This window comes from Dermacentor silvarum, chromosome 3 (assembly GCF_013339745.2).
Source record: "Dermacentor silvarum isolate Dsil-2018 chromosome 3, BIME_Dsil_1.4, whole genome shotgun sequence".
Classification (NCBI taxonomy): domain Eukaryota; kingdom Metazoa; phylum Arthropoda; class Arachnida; order Ixodida; family Ixodidae; genus Dermacentor; species Dermacentor silvarum.
This window is the reverse complement of record NC_051156.1, coordinates 134,186,275-134,212,568: the sequence shown is the minus strand read 5'-3', so window position 1 is coordinate 134,212,568 and position 26,294 is coordinate 134,186,275.

Genomic DNA, 26,294 nt, shown 5'->3' with positions numbered 1-26,294 from the left:
AAACTCAACTTTTTTTGTAGTGTAGACAACACATACATAGAGGATATTTTGGATTGTGTTTATCGGCAAGTGCTACGGAGTCTTCCGTAATAATAGATAGATATATTTTATTGATATGCCGATTTGAGCTAGTGCGCTCTAGTCTGCTACTCGGCACTGGGGAAGAGGGAAGGGGAGTGACAGTACTGGGATGGATGATGATGATGATAAGAGAAGCGGTGAGTGCTTATGTGCATTAGACGATGGCCCTACTGGAGCCGCTCGTGTAGCTTCGTGTCCTGCAGAAACTTAAACAGCGCTTTACTTGCCCGCATTGCAGTTGCAGCGTCAGGCCATGGGCCGAGGATAGCGTCCTCGACAGTGGTTGCCTGCCAACGCGGGCTAGGGAACTTTCCAACGTTCTTCGCTCCAGCGCTGGGCAATCGCGCAATATGTATTCCAGCGTTTCAGGAGTCCGGCAGTGTTCACAATCAGGGCTGTTCGACTGGCCGATGAGGTGTTCGTAGCGACGGGTGAAAGCAACGCCCGCTAAATACGGTGTAGCAATGACGCTTTGCTCCGCGTAACCTTCGGTGCAAACAGCAGTTACCGTCTGGGTCGATCATATGTAGGCGTCGGTGGATGTTGTCAGCATGGGCTCTGTATGCCTTTGTAAGGTCCTGCATGAGTGAATTGATCATTGAGTTGGTGTCAGGTTGCAAGTAGGCAATCCGTACTTGATCAGAGGAAGAGGATGCTGATCTTGCCTCACTGTCAGTGAGTTCATTGCCAATGACACCACAATGACTAGGGACCCATTGAAAAGTGCCTCACAGTGCCGAGCCACCTAGCTCGGCACTGTGAGGAAGTTCAGCGATTTCTAGCACGAGCAGGTAATATGGTCTTTTCTTAAAAAAAAACAATTTAACGACTGTAGCGCTAATTTCGCATCGCAGCACACCGTATATTTATGACTTGTCTGCGTTCTCATAAAACGGATAGCCTCCCGTATTGCCATAAGTTCCGCAGCCGTAGATGTCGATTTGTTGTCCAATTGAAATCGCCGACTAATTCCAAGTTACAGGATAACAAATGCTGCCGTTGTGGCAGATGGTGTGACCGAACCATCGGTATATACTTATACAGTCCCACTATATAATGCAAATGCCGTATATGGGACAGGGTGCGCTGCTTCAAGCCAATAGAAGAAACGTGGGATTTCTTCGTAATGCCAGGTATTTGAAGCCTCACTAGTGGTCTCGGTAATGTCCAGGGAGGTGTCTCGGCGATGTTGGTGGCCTGGGACCTTGCAGGTATAATTCTTGCGTGGCATGCAATTGCTTTAGAGAGAGAGAACATTTATTACTAATGAGGTGGGGCGACTTCCTCGTAGGATGGAGCCCTTGGTTGAGGGCCCCATTGGCTCATGCCAACCCGCGTGCCCGCTGGATCAGCCACCGCTGCTCTTGCGGGTTTAAGCTGGTCAGCGCAGTCTCCCAGGATCAAGGTGAAGGTGAAGGAATAGGGGAGTGGCCCCGAGGGTGCGAGCATTCCCAGGTGCAATGATATAGTGTGGGTTTTGCTCCACAGTAAGGACAGTATGAGGGATATTGTGTGCGGTGGAACAAGTGAAGGTAATATAGACAGAGGAATGAATTGGTTTGTAGCTGTCGCCACGCGACGGTATCTTCTCGGTTAAGAGACTGGTGTAGTTGGGGGAAGTGTCTCCTGCTATCTCTGTAACGTTGTGCAGTTTCAGCGTAGTTGAGTGGTTCTGTCGGTGCGTCGTCTGGGATGGACAGCTCTTCCTATGGTGCCCGGTTAACGAGCTCTCGGGCGACCGCATTAGCGCGTTCGTTATCATGGAGAGAGGCCTGTCCAGGTGTCCAGGCGATACGCACGCTGTGTAACCCTGTGGGGTCTAATAATGTAAGGATGCGGTGTGTGTAGGGTGCCACCATACCTTGTGCCAAAGTCCAGCCCGCGGTTTGTGAATCAGTGACCACTGTGATGGGTCCATCCGGTGCCGGTATGGTTGAAGCGTGTACGATTGCTAGGACGATGGCAGCCTCTTCCGCTGTGCCACTGTCCACAGCGTTGAGCGTGGTCGAAGCTCCCACATCGTCCTGTGAGACAGAGAACATAGACAGAAGACAGAACGAGTAGACAGAGAACATGTCCTTGTGGGTATCGGGCCACGTAGGTGTTAAAGACCGATGTGTCCGATGTGTCATCGCCAAAAAGTCGAGCCAGGGCTTGACTCTTGCCCGTCTCCGGCCTTTATGACGATCAGGGTGCAAATTTTGGGGCATTGGGGCCACGTGAATTTTGTTTCCAATGCTAAGCGCAAGGAGTGTGCGGTCTTCCCGTTGTGGCTTTCTTGGTGTTTGGTATCCTAGACGGGATAGAATGAGACGCGCCTGCGTTGTTCATTGCAGGCGTTGTAACTGGCTGCTAAGGTGCCCTTGCACTTGTTCTCAAATGGTGTTGTGTACCCCGAGTCATAGTAGGAGCTGCGTGGACGCATGCTGGGGTAGTCGCAGCGCTATGTTATTGTCGTATGGAGGTGGGTGTCCATCTGGTTCGTCTGAGTCTGAGTCAGGTTGTGGTAGGGGAGAGGGTAAGTTAATCTGCTAATTATGAGGGCTTGCACGATTCTGAGTACATCTTTTTCTAGGAGTCCTTGGCGGCGGTTCGTAATGCGCTTTATTATGTGCGTTACTTGGGTGATTTGTAGGCGCAGTATGTCTAGGGTATGTGTGGCCTTCTTGTTGTATTGTATGTGAAGGCCTAGCATATGCATTCTGTCTACCCTCGGAATAAGGTTGCCATGGAGATGCAATGTGATGGTTGGTAGTATATCGGCCTTATTGCGTTTTTTGAATACAAGCAGGAGCTCCGACTTCTTAGCAGCACAGGTGAGTCCTCCGGCTGTTGCATGTTCTTGTACTGTGTTTACGGCTTCCTGTAGTGCGTCTTGAACGGCGCCGTCCGACGCTGTGGTCACCCAGATTGTCACATCATCGGCGTGCAGGGCATGCTGCACGTTCGGAAGTTTGTCGAGGAAAAAGCACCGTCAAAGTTTGTGCTTGGAAGTGTTGACTGAGGATGGTGTGAGTGTCGGTCGGCAGGAGAAGATAGGTTCGCAAAGGTTCACGAGACCTGTATACATCGATTGGGCAAGCCCGTGCTTCCGCTATTGCTATATAGGTTGTCCTGTCCAATAGAAAGCTGTTAGTTCTTTGCTTGATTTGAGTGAATTCTTTGACGGCGAATTCTAACGACGCTTTCAGAAACGTTGCTTCTTTGCATAAACAGTTATCAAATACAGAATTTCTAACTACTGGCGAGGGAAGCAAATTATTTCGTCTTTAGTGTCCTCGACTTAATGTTCTTCGAGTCAGTATCCTCGAAATGACGGCCCTGTCAACGGATATGGTTATCCTAAATGTCAAGGAATCCAATTTAGTCAATTACAGGAAGTGCCTTGTGGAATGCAGATCTCCATTCAAAAATACTCATAATTTTTGCCCACACAGTTAGAGAGCATAATTCTCGAGACTATTACATTTTTAGCAGCCATTCTCTGGAGTCCTTTTTTATGGCATCAATAATAAAGTTTGCTGCCTTGCAACAAGCACCACTGACTTCACTTTTTTATGTAATCGTGTATTCCGTGTCAAATAATATCAAATAAATTTGCAAACCAAATTCATCATCAGCAGCAGCCTATTTTTGCAAACCCAAAAACCAGACAACTATAGGTGTGTCCTCGTTTTTCAAACTCTATCAATCAATATATGATGAGCTAGGTTTATCTATATTTTTATCTATAGGTTTATCTCTCTTTACTGTGTTGCGTTATTTTGTTGTGGCCAGCGGGAACTCTGAGTGTATTATTATTAAAAGCTTGTGTGTGATGTTTATTGTAAATTTTGTATTGTGTATTACGAATTCTTATATAGCGTCCCAGTAGCAGCATCACTAAGGATAGCGCATTTTGTATCGTATTTTAGAAAGTAAATGCACAGCTGCTGTTCCCATACAGATAAGCGCCACTGCTGCTTTCTTCTGCAAAGTGACGTATCGCCGAAATTGTTCTCCTGCAAAGGTCATGCAGTGAGTTGTCCTTCCGGTACGCACACGTATGGTGCCTTGGACATGTATTGTCGAAAGCAAAATTCAGACATCAGTGCATCATCCTCTGACATTGGCGCGCCAGGGTTCGAGATCTGGGTACAGCAGAAGCACGCACTTTTCTTTAACTGTCCACCTACTCGTACGTGAGGCTCAAGGCTCAAATGCATACATGCAGCAACAAAGAAACGAGTGCTAACTTCCGCTTCATCAGCCGCTCGATGCTATAAAGGATTGCACCGGATGGTGTCTCGATCATAATAATCTCGATCTTCCGTTTTAATTATGAAACATTGCTAGGTTCTGTTGCTTTATTTGTTTATTTCCCTCATCAGGCAGCTTGATTTTTAATCCTCAATGGATGGTTTCGAATTCATGATATTTGGAATGAGCGACAGAAGTTACCGGGTTTTCAGAAAATTACCTATCGTTGCGTTGCGCACGACAGAAGACGTTATTATCTGGACATATGGGGCAGTACTTATGGCGGAAACTAAGAAGAAACTTGAAACTATAGCTTTGCATGTTACCGATTCTCATGGAGAAACGTTATGGTGCGTCACGCAAGCTTGGCATTCTTCGGTAGCTTTAAGCAACGTGTGCACAGCGGTTCGTCTGACTGTCTTTCTTTTTAAACAGGTCTTTCTTAAACGTGCTACAGGGTCTTTCTTAAACTGCTACAGGGATGCTTTGTGGGACTAAGCGCGTTGGAGGATAACAATAATGACGGGATTGGTACCAAATAATTTTCCCACGGTAGTCCCGGAGGCTGTTCTTCCAACACCATCCCTGTGGAGCGCCCACAGTAGCAGAGCGTGAGAAATTATCCGAACTTTTTTCACGTTGGCTTCATCCGCAACGCTTGTCCACATTTAGGTCCAGGTGGACGTGTTGACCATCAAGTTGAACAAGCTATCCAGGTATTCGATGAGTCGGACAGATAACACTTGATCTACTACACTCGATAAGGATTAAGTATGATTGCATCTTGGTGACCTTATTTTTATTATTCTGAGAAAGTCGGTACCATGAACAGGCTGTATTACATAAACTTCTGCAAGGAGACATCGTGGCGATCATAAAATGCCCATACAAAGAAGTTGCGCACCAATTTGCAATTGAACAAGATATCTAGATTTTGAACAAGATATCTAGAAACATTGTTTTATTTTTTTAGTGGTGTCAAATATACGAATGTTAGTATTTTCATTGAGGTAGTGCAGTTTACAATTAAATGTTTCAGCCAAAGAATAAGCAGCGTACGTTGCCACTTTAAGTTAGTAGTTGGAAGTCTGTGAACGACTTGCCTGCTTACTTAAGCGCCTGCGGATCGACTTCGCTGGAGTGGAGTTATTTCTATTTTACGTGTTTGCGGTAAATTTTCTGTATAATTGTAAAGCGCAATGTACATAAAGTTTCTGAACCTACCGTCGGATTCACGTTTTTTTTATGTACACTCTTTAGCACACTTTTGTTTAAACTTATATTGCACTAATATGCGAAAGCGTAATATTTAAAGAACTACTAACGAAAGTTTCGTATTGATCGGATTGTTTTCAAAGCATACTTTCTTTCATCCTTTTTGGTTTCTGCCAAACCGGCTTTGAAATTTCCTAACATGGACACGTTGACAACGCACACTTGACTAAAGTGCTCCCATCGTTCATGCTGTTGCACGTGATAAGCGTTTGCTCTCAGCATGCTATTCATCTGTAGAGAAATAAATACACCACTGGCTGTTTACTTTGCACTCAACATTCGTTTTGTTAATGTTCTGCCAATTTCTGCTGCAGTTGAAAATATCACCAAAAGAAGACTTGTACCAGGTCGGTCTAGCATCGCCGGAGCCATCCGTTCACTGGCTGAAGTTACCAGCCCAAACATCACATCAGGTGTGTGCAACTGGTGTTGTTATTTTTGTGGTTCATTGCTTAAAAATGTTTATGGTCTTCAATACCTGCGCGTCTAGCTTAAGTTATGCAGCAGGATTCAGGGGTTTGTTTTAGAGGAAATTTCACAGTATGATTCAATGCTGAAAAATCAGGACAAATTGTGTACCGCCACACGATTACCAGCGACGCAAATACGACTCAAAACTAAAAGAAACGTGGCTGGGCTATGTTCGTATGTATAAACGCTGAGCGTCGCTCGCATCGTCGTGTTTAGATCGTGAACAATCACAATGTTATTTCTTACTAGATGATTACTAGTGAGAAGCTGTGTATATAATTATTGCACATTGATATATAATGTATATTGGTGTTTTGTGGCTAAAGCGCCCTTAGGCGTTGATGCACCCACGCTGACGCCTGGTGGCACGTCTCCTCCATCACGACTACCAACGTCGATGACCATGAGCAACCGTCGTGCATATGGAAGCTGCACTACGCTGCACACGCTAGCACAACGCGAAAGACGAAGCACGTAACTGACACACTAATACAACGCGCAAGACAAAGCACGTAACTGAATCGTCACCGAGTCAAATCAGCGCGTACAGCGCGTCGTAATTGCAGCCTCCGCGATCAACTTCAGAAACATTTTCAGAGCTAATTGCGGAGCCCACGCTCCGCTGTGCTGAGTACGGTGAACGCCACCTAGGTGGCGTTGGTAGTGCTTCTTGATGCCAGCGTCCCTTCGAATGCTGGCATCGAGGCGTCGTAGTGCTGAGACCACCGAAGCGTTCACTGTCGGTGCGCGTTAGTGTCATAATGCAGTACTTCTCTTTTAAAAACGAAGTGCTGCTTAAAGGTTAGCACGAGGACAACCGAAGAACGTATGAGAACGGGCAGGACACGTGATCTGCGAAACAATAAAGCAGCTATACTGCAGCAGGTGCTGTAGCTATTCCTCAATTTTAAAGTATAATTTTTAACCAACTACACAACTTTTTTACGCGGCGGAAGTTTTATTCTTGATGTGTCCTTGCTGGCACTGAATAAGCGATATGATAAAGGATTACGCCTATGACATAATCACACTTGGAGGAAGCTGTTGGCTCAATGAAATGTACTTCCAGGCGATGCGTGACTAAAATACTAACTGGGATAGAGCAGGTATTTCTTCATCGTAACGCGAGAGCGTTAAGGGCCCCGTGTCGAAGAAAATTCGGTGTCGGCATCGGTGCCGGCATCGGCGGAGTTGTCCATGAGTGAAACTTTTCATGGCTATTTGGGTAAAGGCATATGCCACGCCACCTTGCTATATGACATGTGGTATATGTCGGTTATATTGCCACACAATTCTATCAATAAAGTTGCTCATACCTTGTGTCACATTCTTGACAAAGGTATTTTATCGGAATTTCGAGAATGACAGCCTGCAAACAAATATTATAAAACAAAGCACAGACAGCGCATGCGTTTTATGTTAAATTATCTGAGACCGAAATACTAAAAGTGCGAAACAAACAGAAACCTGAAATTTATGTAATTTTTTTTTGTGCGGCTGTGCACAACCTCCGGGATAGGCCCACGCAATAGGCCGCCTTTCCACCAGAAAGCTTGCCTTCGCGCATAGCATTCGCCGCCACCGTTTCCCGGTAAACATTACGATTACATAAGCTGCACTTGCCTGGAAGCGTGTCCAGCAGTCAGGTAATCTTTTAATGCTATCGCGTTGCACTCTTAAAGGCGAAGCTTAAGCGTCGTCCATGTATTTTACGCGAAAATACCTCGTCATAAAAACCATAAAGCCTCTTGGAAAATCGCTGCCTCTCCTTATTTTTTCCTGCACTACTGCCTATGCCTTATAAACAACGCAGAACATCGTGAGGCCGTAACTGTTACTGCGTATGCACTCTGCCAAGTAATGACAACGCTTACTGCACACAAAAAGAAACGGCACATGAGCACTGAACTCGGTAGCGTAGCAGCAAAGTTACGTAAGCGCAACGTGCGACTAGTTTTCGCTGGCCCTACACGTATTTTATAAAAATAAAATTCGGCAGAGACATCTAAGACTGCCAACGTGTGGGAATGCGAAGGCAATGCATCGATTGTACAACTCGGAGCGTCGTGAACGCGCTCATGAGCGCGTCATGAACGCGCGCACAACTGACACCTTTATAAAAACAATGGAGCCGCCGTGGCGTAGGGGACGCGTGCTCCCCTCGCACCCCGGAGGCCCGGACTCGAATTGGAGCATTTTATCGCGTGTTTTTACTGTGTACTCGTTGGGTCGTCGGCCATTTCTGGTACCATCTTTCGGTCACGCCAACGGATTTCCGCGTAATGCGGTATATATTGCTTTCGTGTTAAAAAGTGCCTATGGATTCTATTTATTGCCGAGACGCAAAAGAAAATGTATCTGTTATTGTTCTAGCGCAGATATGGAACTTGCCCAATAAGTGCTACAAATACCGTTCTAATTTGCTGTCATATGATTTTTTCCTGTTCCACTTACTCTAAAGTTGCACTCCTCAACTATAAGATGAATAGCAGAATACGAAGGCACTACCACGGGTAGCTGATGCCAGTAGCGCACCCAGGATCTCTGCCAGGGGGGGGGGGGGGGGGGGGTTGACAGTTTGCCAATACCATCTAAACAGCACTAATTTCGATTTCTTCATGGGAAATTGTCCAAAAGTGCGCTTTTTGCGAGTGTGCAGACGATTGCGCGTCTTACATCTTAATTGCAGTACGAAAATGCGTAAGGAAAGAAAAGGGGTGAAACAAAAGGGGGGGTTAAGTCGGCCTCAGGGGGGGGGGGTTACAACCCCCGAATCCCCCCCCCCCCCGTCGGTGCGCCACTGGCTGATGCGGCGAGTTCCAATTAGTAGTGATGATTTCTTCTTTCGTACTGTAACAACTCTCGAATTGTCTGTACAAAGTCAAGTAATCACATACCTGAGAAGGCACAAGGAAAATGCCGACACAAAAGCCGCGTGAGCAGCCCCAATTCATTCATCGGCTGCAGGAAATAACAATTCCAATCGCTCGTACAGTTCCACCATCGAAAATGTCATAAATATATTTTTACGTGTTTTCCAGCACAATGGTCGATGTACTTTTCCAAGTATTCCAACGATACCTATCGAGGCGATGACTGGATTTTGTATGAACCACACATCGCTGACGTCCTCATGGATCTCCTGAAGTCCCAGTCAGTGGGCGAAGAAGGGCTGCGCTACCTAGTCGCCTGGAGCTTGTTTACGCACCTGGTGCCTTACACAGTGCCATCACTGCTGCTTGGCACACGGAAACCAGCCACCGCTTGCTTCGAACACGTCAGAAAGGTCGCGAAGCTGGCACTCGTGAGCCCCTTCTTGCAAGCAAGTGCGTTTACCTCTCTGAGCACTGGTCATTGCATGCATTAACATTGATATATTAGTCAAGGTGTAAGTCTGAGGAAGATGGCTAGGCAAACGGTTTTTTAGGTGTCTGCATGATCTACGGAGGCTTACCTAAACAGATTTCTCTGGGCATAAAAATGCGCGTTTTTCTAATGCTACCATTCAGCGTGGTTTGCAGTCAGAATCTGAGAAGGTAAAACACTTATTTACCTGGTATGTAAATGAATGGCGGGTCAATGGCTGGTTTTCAGCGGCCGCGGTGGAGACACACAAAGGGACGTATGCCGCTTTTAGGAGACATTCTGACAAGCACAAAAATTTTCTCATGCAGCGATAGAGGAAAACCGTGTATGTTTTCCCACGTATGCTGCGCTCTAACTTCGACGTATTTAGCCAGTCCTACAAGTAACGTCATTTACCACTCTGGTCTCTCAAGCATCCTGCACCCGCTCACGGGTATATTGGAATCCTGCTAACTCGCTAGTAAGGATCTGTCTATCATGCCTTTGCGTATGCAGTCAGATTTCCTGTATGGGCGTACGCGCGTGCTGGGTCTATTCCTTAACTTATCTTTCCTTTTTTCGTTGTAGCATGATCACGCACCAACATGCATCTACTACACATCAATATATCGCGCAGATACTGCTGAGTCGTGAACAGGTGTGACATTAGATATACTATTCAATAAACAATCTTTAGATTATAATTTAAACCACAAAGCGTCATTGCAATGCTCTGCTTTTGGCTGCAATCAACACTAAGCTAATGAACCAAGTGGCGCTTAGCTTATGCATATAACACAGGTAACGTTCAGGAAAGTTCGCAGACTTAATTTCTAGCAAGTGGCCTAAATTAACCACTTATTTCGTCCACACATCGCGAATTATATAGCACCTAACTCAAACAAACTTAAATAAGGTGCGTTAACGCATCAGCACTCTTAGAGCAGCTCACGAACTTTCCAGGGCTTAACTATCTATGTACGAGTATGTTTGTATCTAACCGTTGTCCCGTCATCTGGGTGTATGGTCGAATGGTTCGAGGATCCGGCTCATGTTCTGAGGGAATAGGGTTCGAAGCCAACCGTCGCACGAGCTTGAGTCTCTGAGTATGTGGCAATGTATACACATGTACCGCTTTTCAACGAACCTCTCTGCCACCAGCATGGTTCACTGTAGATGTGAGACTCGGTATGGGCCGTTCTTTATTGAAACTATTTGAAATGAAACGCCAACTAGGAGCACTGGGTAAGTGCCAATCGGTCTGTGCTAGTCTTCAATGAACTTTTATTATGCAAACTTGTTCGCTGGACATGTGCAAGTGTCGGCACGTATTACACTTATAATTCACCCGGTTCTGACCAAGTGAAACCGTGTAGTGATCTAGTGCTTTTTCGGAACACTGGAAGAACTAGCGGATAACGGCCGTACAACGCTTTTCACCACTCGGTATAAAAGAATGTAATTCGCAAAGGATGAAATTTATCCACAGACGTTAAACTTCGCATAATTTTTTTTGATGGTGCTCTTAACATTTGCTGTTAAATTTGTAGCCGTGTTGTTTCTTTTTCCATCGGAGCAGTGCGAAAAATGTTCGCATAGGCCGTAATTAACCAACAATTTTGAATTTTACAGATAACCCATAACCTGCTTCATGTTCTAGCTAAATATAGATGTGGTGTCTCGCTTTGCTCAGGGAGGACGCTGGGGAAACGTTATGCGAACCTCGCATAAGGCAGTAAAAAATACGGCTTAGTTTATATCGTCATAACCTAAATTTAACTATAAAACGCGAAACTTTCGCCACCATGTAAACTTGGCCGTAAGTGTAACCGAATTTGAGCGGGGTATCATACGCAGTTTTCTTACGACTCATAGAAGCACTAGCGATAACGGTCGTGTAACTGTTTAGAGCACTTACGTAACAAATTTATTTCAAGTTTGGTACCGAAGCTTTGAAAGCTTCGCCCAACAACTCGCCCATAATATATCCGCTACGCCCTCAAACTGTCAATTACGTCGCGCCTGCGGAGTCGCAGGATGAGAGCGCGGTCTCGCCGGCTCAGGCCTCTGCGGGGCAGCAACCTGGGGGAATGCCGCCGGCGACGCGAGGGTCGGGGTGCTGCGTCCTCACATAGCCGGCCACGGAGTGGCGGGCGACGTCAAACCGCGTCACGAACCGCGACAACGGGACCGACGAGGAATGGGCCTCCTTTGCGAGCCGGTCTGCTTCCTCGTTTCCCTGCAGGCCAATGTGAGAAGGCACCCACTGGAACACGAGGTCGCATCCCCGCTCGCAAACGCCGTCAAGCTTGCACCGGAGCCGGCGAGCGAGCGTGGGGCCGTGATCTTCTCCGGCCAGAATGGAGAGCGCCGCTCGTGAGTCCGTCAGGACGGCCGCTCGCTGAACAGGAAGCTGGAGCAGCAGCTCGGCAGCCAGGTCAATGGCGGCCAGCTCGGCATGCGTCGACGACACAGCACACAGGACACGGCACTGGAACTGCGCCGAGAGCTCGGGGGCAACGCACGCCGCCGAAGCCGCGCCGTCCCGGAGCACAGAGCCGTCAGTGTACACCAGCACGCGGCCGGCGAGCTGCTCCTCGATCACCGCGGCCGTCTCCTGTCGCAGGGCGCAGGCGGCGGTGTTGCGCTTTCCCCGGACCCCAGGCACGGTGATGCGAATGTCTAGACGGCGGCGGCGATGCGGAGGGGGCGGCAGCCACGCACACGACGGTCCCGCGCCGACAAGGCTGGCGAACTCGACGACGCGGCGCCCCATGCCGGAGTTGGGCAGGGAACGAAACCGGTCAATCAGCTGCTGCCCGTGTGACGACGGACCGTGGCCCAACGTTCGCCAGCCTCGGCGAGTGTGCGACGTGTGTGGGAGGCACAGGAGTTGTCGAACAACGCATCCATGTCCAGTGCCTCCCAGCGTCAGCGAGCGGCAGGCCGTACAGTAATCTCGCCGAGGCCACCGAATTGTAGAGGCAGTGCCAAGGTATGACGGGCTTAGTTTATATCGTCATAGCGCACACCGCCACGGGAGCTCTAAATTTAACTATAAACGTACGCGAAACTTTCGCCACCATGTGAACGGACCTCGTACTCCGGCAGCTTGGCCGTAAGTGTAACTTCGAATCGAGACGGCGCGCGGCGACTGAGCTCCCCCCACGCGCACACGCATCGTACGGCCACGGGGTATGCGAGCAACCTCCGGAGACCCCCATGGCAGAGCGTCGAGAATCGTGGCGTTGATCGAACGACTCGATAGCTAAGCCTCCTCACGTGACGACGTCAGCCGAGTAACAGCCAGGATGTCGCTGTAGAGCCATGCCTTTCGGTCTCGGGCCGGTTTGGCGGTTTCGAGCCGGGCTCATGCCGGGCTCGGGCTTAAGGTAAAGGGGTGGCGGGCCGGGCCAGGCTGGTAACGTACATTATTTCCGGGCCCGGTCCGGGCCCGGGTCTCGCCATAAAAGTTTTGATCGGGCTCGGGCGGGCCGCCCAATGTAAAAACGGGCCCGGCCCACAAAAATCGGCCCGTGCAGTGCTCTACTACCGATAACGGTCGTGTAACTGTTTAGAGCACTTACGTAACAAATTGATTTCAAGTTTGGTACCGAAGCTTTTAAAGCTTCGCCCACAACTCGCCCATAATATATCCGCTGCGCCCTCAAACTGTCAATTACGTAGCGCACTAAGTTCTTTGAGATATTTGTAAGCTTCCTGCATGGTTTATAAGATGCGCTTGTAGAGCTCTGAAACGGTTCCATAATTTTATACGGCGGCTGTGCTTCTCCTATATAGTATAAGCCGTCGTCTCCCATCACCGATAACATGCCTCTTATTTCAATCAAATATATAAAACGTGTCTCCGTTAGCTCAAGGATGATACCGGGAAAATCGAATAGACGACTCGTATAACGCACTAATATAGTGGGGAAACGAATAATATTCAGTCATTGTTTTCATATCACGCTTTAACCCACACACTTCAGTCTTTCAATATACAGCCCTAAAACAGTGCCCCCTCTTTTTTACACAAATCTAAAATGGGTAATTGTGGTTCAAATTACTCCTTACATAGTCCTTACTAAGTGCTTCCTCTAAGAAAATAAAAGGGGATTTAGCTTCAGGGCTTACTAGTAAAACAAAATTGAATGTAAAAGAAAAAACGTGGACGTACACAATTTAAACAGCTGAATATGGCAAACTAGCATAAACAAGCAAGGAAGTTGTTGTCTCTGGTTCCCGGCTATATTTACAGTGTCTTCGCATAATAAAGTGACCTGCCATACAAAAAAGCCGCAAAATACACTGAAATATTACGTTTCAACCACGAGAAGACGACGAAGCAGTCAGCACGAGAGTACGCTCCTTATTTTTGTTCAACTGTTTATTTCTAATAACTAGCAATGTCGGTGTACCGGCAGCAAGATATTTGGTGCCGAAAAGGGACACGACGGCTTTGCGAACTTTGTACTGAGAACCACAGAAGAATCCGTCAAGACGAGGACAATGCCTAAGACCCCTAACCGACACTGTTGAGAACGAGGGTTAGTGCTACCTGATGACCAGCAAGGCCAGCTGAGCGTTCAGTCTCGAATTGCCCCACCTTGAGTACTGTGACGCGTGCTTCGCTGGAGCCGGCTGGAGCTCTGCATCCGTACGACTGCAATGTCTCCTGTGACTTGATCGCGACGATCCCGCCATCGTGGCCTTCAAGGACTGGATCACCCCAAGGAGAAGCGGTTGACTGCTCGAGCTACTGTCATGATACTCACTAACGACATCAACTTCTGTTGACATCAACGTCTTCGTCTAACGGTCAGCGGCAGAATAACATCAGTGTTCTTCTGGTAAAGGCATCAGCTCTGCGCGCATAAATACTGTTGTCGAAGAAGTGGTAGATGATGAACAGTTCTTGTCAGATCTAAAAGCTTCCGAACGCTGTCATGACTTTATGTGCATCACGAAGTCGAAAGCATCGTGTAAAATATAAGAATGCCAAAAAGCAGTTGGCTCAGATAGCATGACACCAATCACGAATGATGCCACTGCGTAAACAACAACCAGGGCTACCAGGCCTGGCTTCCGTTTCATGGCTGGCTTCCGTTTTGGGATCGGCACGAGGTGTCCGCGCACAAGAACGAACAATTGTCCTACGTGAACGCGAGGTCAAGTAAATTAAGAACTACCCTGTTGGAAAAGCACAAGATACACTAGGTGGCCTCTTAATGATGAAAAGTAGACAGGCGATTACATCTGAGATTCTAAAGTAATGTTTCAGACGAAAACAGCTCGCACTAAACAATCACAGGTCTCAACTTTTTCACTTAAAGCCTGCAGATTCTACAGATGACGTGGATTTCTTGAGACATTTGTATGGTAAAGTACTGAAGAACGCAAGAGGCCCAGAAGCTCTACGTGTCGTGCAGGAGGAATACAGTGGCCTAATGCGTGTAGCTGTTAAGAAGTACTTGCCGCCTGAAGTCATACAACAATATTGCCAAAACCCCAGAAGTGGTAGGAACAATTTTAACAAGCTTTTGGCGTTTATGGAGGCAGAGGTTCGCAGCAGCGAATAAACTTAAGAAATCAGAGGTGCAGGTTCAAATCGAAAGCAGGATATTAAGAGTGAATCCGCATCGACAATTACGGTCAGCAGTTGCCCTAATGGCCAGTGCAAATTCCGCTAAGGAAGCTTCTTTTGGGATTCGGAATAGCACACTATTGCTAAATGTATTAAAGCGTTGTCGCTAAGTGATTGATGAAAATTACTCTCTAGGCACAGCAAATGTTCCTTTCAATGTTTTAACAAATACCATCGTGCCAGGAAATGTCGTAGGCATGATTTCTTCGCTGTGTGCTTTGCCAGGGAAGACATTGCACATTCTTGTATACGATTGTACGGAAAATATGAACTAGACAAACCCTCCTCCGAAAGCACCACAGGAAGGTGCACACGTCACCAGCACGGTATTCAAGACAGGACGCACCGCACTACTACGAGCAGCAAAAGTACGGGCTAAATTCAACGTGAAGCAGCGCCTTGTACGCCACCTCATGGATGGTGGTAGCAAACGTACTTTTGTGACTATGGAAGCGTCCAGAAACAGTGCTGCCGACGACTAGGTGAAGATTCCGTTGTATTGCATACGTTTGCTGAAGTCTTTAAAACGAAACAGACGCTTCATCAAGTTGAGCGGTGCTTAAAAAGCAGACATTGAACAAAATATACATTTTGAAGCTCTAGAAGTTCCTAAAATTTGAAATCGAACGACCTACTTTACTACAGCGTCGCATCTGCCATCTACATTTTTTCAGCTTATCTTAGCAAATGACACGGACAACGGCAGCCACGACATTATTGTACTCATTGGAGTCGTGTTTAAATAAGGGGTAACTACGTGCTCTATACGCAGATTTTGAGAACTTACAGCTATAGACACGTTGTTTGGTTGCATAATGCAAGGTTCCTTCCGAAGTTCATTTGACATCAGAGAAACGTTTACTTCAACTGTATTTATGGCTGTCGAAGAACATCATTCAGAAACGCTGTGACAACAGTTAGATGCATTTTCGTACAGAAAATATAAGGGCATTATTTAGCATGACCAGATAGATACAGCAGAGAACGCTACTATTGGGCTTTTCAAAATGTAGTGAAAAAGCCATTGTGTGAAGTGTGAAGTGCGTCTAACATGGAAGGAGAATGAGATTGAGCTGAGCAGAAACATACAAGAGGTCGAAGAACGCCCAGCAAGACTTGCACGACGCCCAATAAGGACTTCAGAGCTTCTAGCTCGGTACTATGCCACACTACAAGGGCGCTGTAACGTTAAACTATTCCAAACTTTTCTATTTTAATTCTCCAACCAGCCCAGCTCAACTGGTGACAAAATTTTCGGGCCACTAGAATTCGCCTGTTCGTCATGCGACGTCACGAGAAGCGCGATAGCTCCCCATCTGACAGCAACTCCGCCTTTTGTTAAACGGAGTTGCTTTTATACTAGCGAGTACGACGGCCGCCATAAACACATCATGGTTTCAGAGGCAGCATGCGCATGCGTTCATAGCGTAATTTGAACCCATTCTACCCGCAATGAGCGTTTACTTTCTCATTACCATGGCGCGTGGATGTGCGAAGGCGCGCTTTCTTGTTCTTGTTGGTTCAATCACCCGTGCAGCCGGCGGGGCGTTGAGAAATTGTCCCCTAGCCTGCTTGAGTTACTCAAGTATGCAATACATGCTTTTTATTCTAGCATTTTTGTATAGATCATTTTAATCTTCTTGTGCTTCCTCAACACTTATCTACCATGTAGTCTTATCTAACCTATGTCTGTAACCAATCCGATTGTATCAATCTCTTCCCTGCTATTTTTGCACCAACACTCTAAACGTGTCTTGTTTATCTCGACTGCTGACCGGTATATGTTTCTGCCTACGTGAATCTCTTCGCATGCTATTCGGATGTGCTGAGTGGCCTCCGGATTTTCGCTACGGCATACACATGCCTCATCTAGTTGCGAATATTTGCTCCGGTATGTTTTTTCCCTAGACAACCGGCTCACGCCTCAAACAGCAAGGCACTTCCCTTCGTGTTATGACACAGATTTTTCTTTCTAATTTATATATTCTCATTCTTGCAAATCTTCATGGTCTTTCTTGTTGCCATTCTTTCCATCCAGTTCCCGGTCATGTTTCTCTCTCTTTCTGATGACGCCTGGTTGTCGATTTGAACTTTCAATTACCCTGTAGTTGGTTGCCAAGTTTTTTTACCTCTTCCTGTATTCTGTGTCCATCCACGCTTTTCAGGCATAGATACTGATGCCCTTTAGCTACCCGTTTATTGCGATCCATATGTTCCTGAGTCTTTCCTCAAAACTAATTTTGCTCTGCGCTTTATGGACTTCAAACGATGCCCAACTCATGTCACACTTCACAGCTGATTTGTGGTTTTTCCTTGGGCTCGCAAAGTCAACCGAACTACCGATCTTTAGTTAATTTCCAACCCTGACACGATATACGCCTTAAAGCACAGAAGGACATTTGCGAAGGTTAGCGCTGGCACCATTACTCCTTTCCAGATTCCACGCACCACCGCATATTTAATGTGGCGCCAAAGTGCTCTGTGTTTCAGTATTGCTGCATTCCGCTTCCCCTTTATTTTGAGATTATCTTGGGGGGTGCTTGAGTAAGTCTTTCGTTCGTTTGTGAACCCACCGAGGTATTTATATTGCTTGACTATGGGCATGACTTCTTGTTGAATTGACACCACGTTATTACTCGTCTCTTTATTAAAGATGAAAATTCTCGATTTCTATGCACTATCCTTAAGGCCTAGATTTGTCGCTGCTTTGCCACACATATTCGCAAGTGTCTGTAAATTCTTCCATTGTCCCCTAGTAGCACTATGTCGTCCGCACACATCAGTCCGGGTACCTTCTGCTGCACCATTTGTCCATTACGCATCTATGATAAATCAAACCCTAATTCACTGCTTTCCAGTCGCTTTTCTGCGCCCTTAACTTAAAGCGTGAACAACAATGGAGACAGAGGACATCCTTGCTTTAGTGCTTGGTGAATATCCACCACTGGTTACATTTTCAGCCTTCCCATAGAGTTCACACTCGGTTGTCTCTATATATCTGCCTCAGCAGCTCCACGAAATCGCCCTCTATGCCTTCGTGCTTAAGAATATCCCATAGCAAATACCCTAACAATTCCATGTCTATGATGTTGTAGGCTCCTTTATTATATAAAAATGCTATTCAAGAGGTATATTCTGAGCTACTGAAATCTCTATGCAATGAATTAGTACAAACATGTTATCCTCTAAGTGTCTGCCTGGTCTGAAACCATTCTGTAGTTCCACCAGTACGTCATTTTTTTTCCACCTACTTCGACAATCCTAATTTTATGATTTGCATTGCGCTTCTATATATCACCGATGTTACTGTAACTGGCTTGTCCGAACTCGTCCCATGCTTATCACAATTGCCTTTGTAGAGAGGTTAACTTTGTTTCATGCCATACAACCAGCAGTGCCTTGCTCTTTAGACTGATGTCCTTGATTAGCTGTATTGGGACTTGATCGGATCCTACGGCGATGTTATTAGGGACACTTGTCTGCTTTTTTCCAGGAAATCTTTTCTATGCTAAATTTTGGTCTCCCAGGCTCCTGTGTTGCTGCTGGATCTGTTTGGGTCTGAACTACGCTTTCTTTTCTGTCGAAGTTATCCCTAATGCCCTCTCTGATGTACCGCATCGCATCTTCTCAGCGGACGCGCGGAGGGGAACGCCCATTGGTGGCGCTGCAATGAACGCAGCGGCGCGCACGGCTTGCATCCTCCGCTGTGATTGGTTGGCCTATTCGGAAAGAGAACAGCTAGGCCGCAGCCACTGTCACGAAACCCGGCAAGGCTAGCAAAGACAAGCTTCGCTTTTAAAACGGCCCCACGTAGGCAATGCTGTTCGCTTTAAACGCCAATAAAAGTGACCACCTATAAACGAGGAGAGAATTTGATTATGTTTTTCAAACAACGCTCTGCGTTACCGCCCGACGATTACGAAGGAGATTACGTAAATTGGACGTCAGGTGATTGGAACAAATACAGATTGAAATAGTTTTACGTTATAGTGCTCCAGGAATGTAATATCAACACCTTCCTGATCCTGCATCTACGAACAGGAAAACGGGACCCATTTATTGCCTCCTACACAGAGCAGGCATGAATAACAGAAGAGATACTGTTAAAACAGGCACTGTAATTGAGGCGTGTGTATGTGCCTCCGGCCAGGTCCCACTGAACGACGCGTTGCTTTCCGAGCCTAATCTCAACACTTCAGTACTGGCCTTTCTGGTGATGTTACGGACCTAGGCCGTTGCAGTTACAATGGGCATTGAAAAGATTTTTTTACACGTTTCTCTAGGCGAAGAAGATCGAGATCCTCTGTGGTACATATAGTATTCCTCTGCTGCCCCACCTGGCCAGTACGGGCCGGGAAAATTAACCTTTGGAATGTGTTGAGTGCCTTTTGGAGCCACATTAAGCCCATTTTCCTTAGTGCCACTCTCCAGTAGCTCGTTAAGGTGACGAAAGTTGAATTAAGGAGGTCATATGATGAATAGAGTGCCCGTTTTACTTCAATGACTTTGTCCCCAGTGCCAAGACAATAGTCAAGACGTTAAAAACTTGCGACAATGCTACTGCAGTCAAACTCGTACGCGACCTAAGGAAATGGCCGGCTAACGACACATGGCAGAAGAGCTTAGCGGAAAAGAAAGTGAACATCAACTCAAACGTAATATTTGCTGTTCTTACGAGAAAAAGTAATCGTGGGATTCCACTGGTGTGCACAAGAAGACATGTAAAGTTGTGATAAGTTGAAGATATTTGAGCTCAGAGGCGCCGCGCCTACGAGAAAAATAAACGTCCCGAAATCAGCCACCGAAATCGAATAATCATATACATTTGCAACCACAATCGTCAAGGTCAAGCTACTTATTCAGAAACTAGAAAAACAGGGTAAAATGACATGACAGTTGACCAGATTACCTCATGCATAAATGGGAAAACTAGAACGATGATCATAACCGTTTTGAACATAACTCACGTTCCACATCACGGACTGAACCAATGTAGTGACGGAATGGATCGTTGCCGAGGCCCCAGTTGCACCCGTGTAAACATTGCCACTTACTCGATTAGATCTTCTGGAAGCATTGACAGTGGCCTGGCTCGTGAATCCGGATCAAAAGGAACTTCCGGACAACTACGAGAAGTGGCTTCGGTCAGTCATCAGCTGTGCTTCGACTGATCAGGACAAGATTAGAAAGATTGAAGACAGATTTCGAACAGGGTTAAGATATTCGAATTTTGAGCTCTTTTGAATACTGGCGGTACTGCCCGACTGAGTGGTACTCAGCCGACTTTGTTATCGGAGCTATACCTGGGTAAAAACTTAATAACTCTCTTGGTTCAGGCTTACCTTGATGGTGGGGTTCAAATAAATTATTCTTGCCAAATTAAACGTTTTGATGTTCACAAAAGTCCACAAAGGCGCTGACAATTAGCTAGGTAGAGACGCTAATTCTTCACGTGTACAGGGATAAACCTTCTAACGCCTTCGACCTATCGCGCGTGAACAGCCCGAAAACGTGCTTCAACATATCTTGGTTCTTCGTTTTCTGCACAACTCCAGCCATCTATTATGTCTAGACATCTCATTACAGAGGAGGCGCAAAGGCCAGAAAAGATTTGGACGAGGACGGCAGACACAGAATTTCTGCTTCATTATTCAACGCAGCTTTTAATCTGTAAGCTCACGCCCAGGAAGGAATAACATCTAATACAAGTTGGTGGATGAGTACAGAACTCAAAATTCCAAGTGTGTGAAAAATACCTGTTTTTTCTCTGCACTACGAAATTAGGAGACATTTGATTGAAAAAGATCATCGAAAGGTTCTACATGCCGCAGTAGGAAGTGCTTTAAGGCAAATACGTGAAAAAATACTGAATTATCAGAATCGTGAAGAAGGTTGTATATCACTGCAACAGATGTAGAAGATTTCAGTTGAAATAGATAACTGAGGTGTTTTCGTATCTACCGAAGGACAGAATAACACAGGGTGAGCGTTTTAGCGGCATCGGCGAAAACTTGCAAGACAGTTATACTATCAAAAGGTATCCGAGACTGCGAGAGTGTACATCGTCATCTTCACTTGCACAGTTGCTAATGGAGTTCACCTAGAACTGGCTTAGACATTGAGTGCAAGTGACTTTTTGTGCCAGTTTTGAAGATTTCCCGCACGGCAAGGTACCTGAAAAGCCGTTTATTTGGACAATCGGCTCAACGTCAAGAGAGCTTCCAAAGATTTACGAACCATTTAAAAATCCATCGAGACGAGAGAACTGCAGCACTTCGGCATAACCAGAACACGAAGTTTCTTGGCGAGGGAATCCCATGGTGGGGTTGTCTCGGTGAGTGGTTGATACATTCAAGACGTCCCTTCGAAAAGTATTGGAACCCCATTGAATGTAGTTCCTGTATTGCAGTGTTAGCAAAACTAATTCTATCGTAAGCTCCTACCCCATGACTGCAGCAACTGCTCCCTAAAAAGAAGCACCCTTAACTCCGGCTCACTCCTAATTAAGAAGCGACTGTCTAAAAGTGTGGGCAGCCCTGTTGAAACGATTCACAAAACTACAGGTGACAAACTAAACCAACCATAGAACCCATGACGGGTAACCATTGACAGATGTTGGGAAATCTGGCACAGAAAGTGCATTCTTCATTTGCTATCTGCTAATATGTGAACTCCACATCATCAGGCGAAATGAAAGTCGACATCGTTGTTTTCATAAAAGAAGACTCGACGATCAATTTGCGACTTGGCAACTATTGTGGATATGTTTTATGACAAAACAAACGAACCCGTTTGTTCTTGTAGAGGAAGGCTTTGAAGGACAGAAAGTTGGATGGGCAATCCAGCAGCTTAATCGACTTTAAGCTGGAAATTAGATATTACGCAAGGCAGCCGGGAACATATAATATTATCTGAAATATAAGTAGACGACGAAGTAGTCCGCATGAAAGAACCCTCCTGTCTTTCTTTTCTGCTATTTTCTAATAAACACCACTGTCGGTGTACCGATGGGTCTATGGCATTGGGTTCTCGCAATGCAAGCTGAGAACTGGTGAAAAGAACACTCATCTAGCGGTAAAATGTTTTGCGGTACTTCGCGTTATTTTGCCAATGACATTACAGCTCAGGTACAGGTCGCTGTTTAAAGGCCACATTTTAAAGCCTAAATGTCGGCTGCTCTGTTGGTTGTGCCGCATCCCGTCGACTTTATGTTAAGTCAACGTGCACTGTCTTTTGTTATGCTGAGCAGTGGTGCAACCGGACATGGTGGCAAGCGCTATGACGATGGTGAATGCTATCCGCTATGTCTTCGTGTCGTCCGTGGAGTCATCACCCTGGATCACGGGCAAAGCACGACAACTTGCCTTAAAGAGAATAGGAAGCATGGTGCGTCTTGTGGGGAGTCCGGGACAGCGGCTGGACCCGTTCTTCGTGGAAGAAGAATACAGTGAGTATTTCTAGTATCTTTATTATGTAAATGTGGCTAACACTGCAATGAATATTGTTATAGGTGTAAAGGCGTTTATTAGGCACCAGCCTTTCGGGCCGACCGTTATTTTAAGGTCCGAGATCTGAGCACGAGCGGTGTTTCCCAAGGAAAGCGCACGAGGGATCAACCCACTAGAAAGGGCTGGAGATCATGACCCACGATGGCGTTCGTATCCTTCGCCACAATTTAAATTTTATATGAAGCCCCTGTCCTCTGCAGTGAATATATCGTCGAATAGCTCTGTCTGTAACCCTGTCTAAGCTGACGTAATAAATGAACTACTACCATAACGGGCTACAGGTAGATGTGGCGAAATTCAGATGAAGTGCTTTATTTGTGAGAAATTGAAATAATAATTTAATAAATATAGGCCATGCAGTTGTTCGAAAACCCAGGCAGAGGATTAGACATTTGACACAAAGATCATCGCATAAGGGTGGCGCTGCCATTCCAGAAAGATCAACTTTTATTTGACCTGTCGTTGAATTTAATAAACAGAACACAGAATCAATGGACATGATTTTATTTATTTTGAAAGTAATCAACAATTGAGGGTAAATTCGAAATCATTAGCAAAGTGCAATTTATTTTAATCCGATAGCAATTATATGGACACTGCAGGCGCATTCTGCCGTCGCCGTCGCTGTCGCCCTGAGGTTCCGTATAAAAGGCAACAGCGATAAAGTCGTCACCGCGCGCCGTATGCTATATGTGCGAGTGAAAGCGCCCGAGGGGAGCCGACGGTCGCGGCATCATCTGGCGTGCACGAGATCAACGCGGAAAGCAAACGCGAGGTCTTCCGTCGCGCGAAAGGCCGCTAGAGGGGTAAGGGAGGGAGGCGGGGGAGGCGGCATAGTGCTCCGGCACCAACTCCGTATGTCGCGACCAGGAGCAAGGGGAACTGGCGATCGCGGTTCTACCTCGCGCGAGAGGAGGAAAGTAGGGAGGCAGTGCGGGAGGGAGGAGGCGCGGCTTCTACTCCGCCAGCAACTGCGTAGTTTGCGCAGTACACAAGATCTTGAAAGCGATCTGCAGACGGCTCATACCGTTGTGCACGCTTTCTTCTCGCCGCTCAGTTTCTGTTGAAACTATAGACAGCACGAAGGTCACTTCGCTCACTGCTGCTGCCGCGCTTGCTCACACCTACGCCAGCGTTTTGTCAACGAGTGTCCGCGGTCATCGAGTGTGATGTGTGAATGTTTGCTTGTGCGCGCTGACATCATGCTTGTTAATTCAGTTAGTACGCCTATGTTTGTAAGTTTATACGGCTGATAAAACTACTATCTTTACTTCGTATAACTGTCTACTAATTTACTATTGCACTCTATGCTTCGTCTTTCGGGCGAAACTGCCACTTTTTTATTCACTTTATTGAAAACTAATGCCGGCTACTTCTTGGAAGCCCAGGCAGGAGTCGTGCATATACACGTTGTTGACCGCGCTTGACACAATGTCAATCCATTCGCGTAATATTTCGGCAGGAAAGAAGATGTGCTTTTGTTCTAGCATGCGGCATTAAAATTGTTTTATTGCGCTTATCTCTTGCCTGTCGCAATCCATTAAATTGTATGTAAGCGTCACATCTCATTTTAGTATTATATGACGCTTAGTGTTTTCAGGGTTTGTAAACGACTTTGTTTGGGGTGAGTGTCTAATGTCCAGATCGCAATCTCAGATCAGTGACTGAAATGCGCCAGAGGTAAGCATTATAGATAAATCTAATTGCTTAACTTTGTGCACTATCGATAATGCCTATGCCTGCCGTTTTTGTGTTCGGGGCCTAGACTCGAGCAATGACCTGATGACTGTCTGATATACCGCTAATATGGCAGCACTGTTGTAGTTTTTGCAGCGAAACTGTATGCCTCTACCCTCCAATGCATTTATCATGTCCGTGGGCAAAAATAACCTCTTTCGTGGTCCGATCCCAGAGGTAGTACAATCGTAGGCTAAAATGGAAGCGCCGCTCATTGCAAGCGCCAAGCGCGGCAGAATCATGATGAATGTCGTGAAGCCGAAAACGCGATCACGCAACGACGGTACAATGCAATCAATAGTTTCAAGGGTGCACATTCTAAATGTATTGAGAAATTTGTCGACGCAGAATTTCGATTTAGTTGCACCGTGTGTGATCGACTGTGATTCTCGGTAAAGTGCATTTCGCTTGTCTCTGGTCCACTCTGTGTAGGTGTATGGAGTAGCGGCCCAAGCCAAGTCGCAGGCCGTGGAAACGCTTTTGGTTAATAATTAGGTGAAATGCATAGTGAATGTCGCCATGTGAATAATTTCAAGCTACGTCGCAATGTGTAATCGTTCCAGGTGTCGTTCATAGCTTCACTGTCTAACCACCTTCAAAGGGCAGATTGTAGCACAATTTATTATTCCTTTCAACCCTGAACTTTTTTAACGTGCAAACATTTTGTCGTCGTTTTGTATTGATTTACTACGGCCTAAGAAACACAAAAATATTTACTTTATTCGGAGTACCACATCAGCATAAGATATGACGTCATTTCCTATATATAGGACACCAGGGCTTAGTGGTTGGAAATAGCAATATGCAGTATTTCGAAGTTGCATATTATTATCAGCTGTATCACACATTTAAATTTATGAGAACTTGCATGATGGTCATTTGACATATAGTTCTTTGGCATCAGAGGTCTCAAAAATATTCTTCGTGCTGGTTATACACAGCTCATCATTGCACTTGAATGGCCTCCATCTTTGATAGTCGCTTTGTCGGACGTATTTTCATCATAGATGGCCAATTATTCGTCTGCCGTACAGCAATTACTGTTCCCCAAGCCTGCAAAAGCCAACTGTATATCCTGATTTTCGTAGTCATCATCTTCCAACTGCAACACACAAACTTCCTCCATCATGGCGCTTCAATGGCCTCCATCTACTTGATAGTCGCTTTGTCAGATATTTTTTCGTCATAGATGGCGAATTCGACGTCTGGTGTGTAGCAATTAGTGTTCCCCAAGCCTGCAAAAGCAAACTGTGTGTAGCGCCCACCAACACCGCAACGCGGGGACGCTAAGGTCGGTGTTGTCGGCCGGCGCCTTGGTGCCACCTGCGAAAGACGACGGAAATGAAGTTGGGCAGCGCGTGATCGATGCGTAAGCACGGCACGTGCTAGTTCGTTCTAAAAGCCTGCTGCGCTGGTCCTCTTGTTCTGGCGCTCTGCTGTGACCCCTAGGTTGTTGTTGTTGTTGTTGTTGCCTCAAAACATGGCTCGTACCCAGGAGGGGGATTGGCCACACTGGATAAAATAAAACATGCACCTAACAACGAACAAAATGGTAAAGGTGAATAATAAAAATTAAGATTTTGGTAACTCCTTAACACAGATTTTAAGATGTCCTATACATAAATTAACTAAATAAAAATTAAGAGAAAACTAACTACAAAAATAAACATAAAATAACATGTCCCACGGTCGGTGCCCTAGCAGCGTAACCTTCCGGATGCTTCAATAAATTTGTGAACAGCAGTGATCATAGAACCCCGACTTGTGCCTAATTGACAAGCCCCAAAAGACAAAATGTTTGGCGTTGTAAGTGCCAAACCCAGATTACTGCTTGGAAATAACAGAAACATTCTACGGAGGGAGGAGAAGCGGTGGCAAGAAAGAAAGAAATGGTCAATAGTCTCCAGTTGATTACAAAACGAGCAGAGGTCAGTGATTGATAAACCGGATCTATGAAGATAAAAATTTAGGCGGGGAACTCTGCAGCGGAA